The following is a 4,229-nucleotide window of genomic DNA, read 5'->3' as shown; positions in this document are numbered from 1 at the left end:
CCCCAGCGCCGCGGCTGGCGAAGCGGCTTCCCAGCCCCAAACCGTGGGGAGGCCGATCTGTAGGGAGAGTGGTGCTTGCGACTCCGTGTTAGACCATGTCCCTGTCCCAGCCCTGGTTTGTGTCGCACTGTCCCCGCCTGGCAAGCGCGGGATTGAGGGGTGAGGGTGGGGTGCAGCCGCCCTGAAGGAGCTTGATGTGGGAGGCGGCGGGAGCTGTGCAGCTGCTGCTCTGTGCCTTCAGCTGCAAAAATAGGCGAAATGTCCTAACTTAAGACATTTTTTAATCATTACATCCTTGCTGTCGAGAATATTAAATGTGAGCACTGAGGAGCTCTCTGACCCACACACTCCCACACAGATTTTGGAAGGCCGGGAATGTTAAACTGGAAGACAGATAATATTATGCCAGAATTTGTAAAGAGATATATGGAATAGGTAATATAATTAGAGATCTTTCAGATCTAAAGGCAATTTAAGATAAACCAGTGGAACAGTTTACACAGGTCATAGCCACTAAAGAATGAAGGCAACGCAACATAAGTACCACCAGCCAACAAATATATCTGGTGAAATTAAAACTGAACTAAAAGTTTAGCTGGTAAAGGAAATGGGTTTGTTATTACAGACTTTTCAGAGGTATTCAGCTTCACGCTACCTGACATTTTAATTAGGAAATTAATGTAAGCTGTATTGGATTTGTATTATTCTAAATTGATTAAAAACTGACTAGTTCCTAGGTCTGAAAATGTCAGCATAAATGGGGAAAATTTTATCAGCCTGATGGGTTTTTAATTAGATAATTTCTTGACCTTGCAGTATTTAACTATGTTTTTAGCAGTGATGCAGAATAAACAATGATGTTGTTTCTGAAAATTTTGCCAATGACATAAATTATGGCATTGGTAAAAATGGGAGAGAAAACATCAAGGGGAGGATATAGTTATATTGTCAATAGGGCAGGTGAGGACCTCAAGGACACTCCATCCATCCCTATTTCCAAGGAACGACCAGCTGTTCTGACAGATTTTTGCCTATATTTTTGTCTGTGTGGGGACAAGCAGCGTTTTCCTTGTAAATCTTCATCCTTTAAGTCCGGGAAGACAAGCAGCACAGAACATTGCAATAAAGTAAATAGTGTTTAAAAATCCTATGCATTTTCATCAACAAGGCAACTGACAGCTTCTGTCCTAATTCCTGTTGACTCCAGTACCTACAACCTGGCCCATGGAAAAGTATCCACCCTGGTGAATGCTTGCCCTCCTGTACAGCTGGAGCAGGGTGCAGAGTGCAAGCATGTGCCCACCATGCACCCAGACACTGGCTCTTCACAGTCCATACCATGGCAAGATGGCAGTGGGTGACTCAGTTTAGTCTGGCTTAGACCTCCCAAGCGTCCCTAAGTGCCAGATGGGACCGAATGCACCCATGTTTTGACTTTAGACTAAACTGGAAATGTGTGGTGGGTTGGTCAGGCAGCTGCATTGTCTGTGCAGGCCTCTGTAGGCGTGCACGCTAAGCTGATGCTGTGAGCATTGGGCTTCCTGTGTGCGTGTCCCATGTACATATTTAGGCTCACGCAGTGTGTCTCAGGCTTCCCAGTCATCCCATGCAGTAGGTCTGACCTCTCTGGAAAACTCCTAGGCATGTATCTCTCTGCCTGGGAAAGCTGCGCAGGAATTGTGAAACCAACATCTGCTGACTCACTATGGCCTATTTGCAGAACTCAGACAGCAGCCTGTGTTATGATTTAATTTGATCCCTGTGCACACCTCCTTCAAACTTTTAAAGTACAGTTTGAGGAGGCATTAGCATGCAGCTCTGATGGGTGAAAGGTGGGCCATGTCCTGACAGACACACCAGGGAATACATCTACTTTGGGATCTCTGTGCCTGAGTCTTCCTATTCTTACAGTGTACTACCATAGGTGCCTTCTGTAGGGTTTTACTAGCTCTTTTATGGACAGAAGATGTTCTGCTCAGTAGTCTGTTTTCTAGTTGCTTGTTACATTTTGGCAATCACCCTATCACTTCAGTCTGATGGTTAAAATAATTAGATTTCCTATTTTTTCACAGCATTCCTTTTGTCTAAAATAGGCAGAAGAGGATGTAGGAGGTTGCAGTGAGCTTTAGGTGTCATTGCCAGCAGCATAGCACCAGCACCACAGCACCAGCACCACATCAGGACTTGAAACACCACAACTCACATATAGTGTGGACCCTTCTTCCTTGGCATTGTCTTTAAGAGGAAGCTACCCCCTTAATTTCTAGCTTCCTTGCCATAGTTCTTCACTCTTTCTAGTGCCTGGATGGCTGACTCCCAAATAAGCTAGCTTTCTGAGCAGTGCCTCTGCATAAGGCCCAGAGAAGTGTCTGGAGTCCAGATCTTGGGCAGAGTTCACACAGGGCCCAGAAGAGGAAGGGTGAATCTCTTTGCTGACCAGTGCTGAATTCATTTTGGAGCCTTGCAGCTCTCTTGCTGGTGCTAGCCCTGACTCCTGATGACCGCCCCTGGCTGAGGGGATCAGAGAGTGAAGGAAGGCAGAGAGTGAAGAGCAGACCTATGCATTGCTTTCCTAGAATGGTATTGGTAGCTAAAGAGAGGAATGACGGTCCAACAGGGAGGGGAATTTAGACAGGAGCTCAGGTATTACTGTGATGTTGGAGGTTGCAACCACTTAAGCAAACTAGCTGGACTCTTTCAGCTTCTTCTGTTGTCCACAAAGACAGGTTCTCCCAAAGAACAATCCAGAACACTACATTTTGGATCTGCTTGGATTTGTTCTCTGGAAGACCTGCCTTTCCTCCATCAGTTAGAGAGGAGCTGGTGAAGAGCTCACTGGCTGAAACAGGAGTTCAAGTTGCTTGAGTATGGATATCCATTCCCAAGATTTCTATGAATTATGGGCAGGCATGAATGCCCAGTGCCCTGAACCTTGCCCAAAGTAAGTCACAATGGTGATGTAGTTACAGAAGGGACTGTGGGACTCTTTTACTGAGCAGAAGGGAGAGAATTTGAACTTGCCTCTTACAGCAGTGACAGGTTACCATGCACTTTTGGTCTGTATGTTTATGGAACACCTATTAGCTCCACAAATAGTCTCCAGGACTAAACACTCGTGGGAGTTTTGCTGGTTGCTGCCATAAGACATGTGCCATGACCTCTGTATCAGCAATTTCAGCAAAATATGTTACGGTTATATCAATTTGTACATGAAATGAGGGTGGTGGTGTCACTGCTTCTTAACACATGTATGAGAGTTATTTCCTCCCTGCAATAATCACATCCCACATATACAACGTCCTCTAGAGTCAAAGCCTGCATCTTCAGCACTGGAAAGCAATGTATGTTTCTCTCTGTAGTGAAGATGGTCCTGAGATGCATGCAGGTGTGGAACATCTGTTCCATGCTATTAAAGTGTTTGAAAGAAATTAAGTCTCTAAGAAAACAGATTTGAATCATAATGTTTCCCTACTCATGATGAGTGAAAATTGTGCATCTAATGTAATCATAGTTAAAGTGTGCTGCAAGAAAACCTTTGTAATATGAACAAATCGTGGGAAAAATTCAGAAACAGGCCTTAAAAATTATTCTGTTTTGGATACTGAAGAGTAATGTTAACTGACCAATATCCTGGTATTTCCAGAATTGCTTTTTTGTTTTCCCAAAATAGCAATATAATGTCCAGATTTACTTCCCTTGTATAATAATAGAACTGAGAATGGAAACTGTCTCAAATCTGAGCAGCATTGTCCCCTACTGGAGCTCAAAAGTGAGGTGCTGAGCTGGCAAGGGGAAGCTCTAAAACTTTAGTATGGAGTCTCCAGGAACCTTTGGGTACCTCTGGTGAGAAGTTACGTATTGCTATATTCTTTCTTGCAAAAAAAAAAAAAGTTTGTATTGGCTTGATTTCGGATATTTTCTTTAAGCTTTACATTTCTCTGTCTTGGTCTTAGTTTGTTCCTCAATGAATCAAGGATGGTACGGTTTCAGGATGATTGCATTAAAACTTTGTTTGGTATTACAGAAATTGCTCTTCAAAAATATTTAATTTGTTTTTAAAGTGTCTGTGCCGTCTTTCCTTAGAAGAGTTTTATATGCATTTGCACAGTGGGGCAGTAGGTGCTATGTTGAAATTCTTGTGTAGACTTTAAGAAAAAGGTTTTTGTCATGTTTTTCTGTAATGTTACTTCCACAGTGACACAGTTCTCCCACAGCGCTTTGAGTTTGTT

The sequence above is a fragment of the Mesitornis unicolor genome, unplaced genomic scaffold (genome assembly GCF_000695765.1).
Source record: "Mesitornis unicolor isolate BGI_N332 unplaced genomic scaffold, ASM69576v1 scaffold7863, whole genome shotgun sequence".
Taxonomy (NCBI): domain Eukaryota; kingdom Metazoa; phylum Chordata; class Aves; order Mesitornithiformes; family Mesitornithidae; genus Mesitornis; species Mesitornis unicolor.
The sequence above is the reverse complement of the archived record's forward strand: the minus strand, read 5'-3'. Positions refer to the sequence as shown.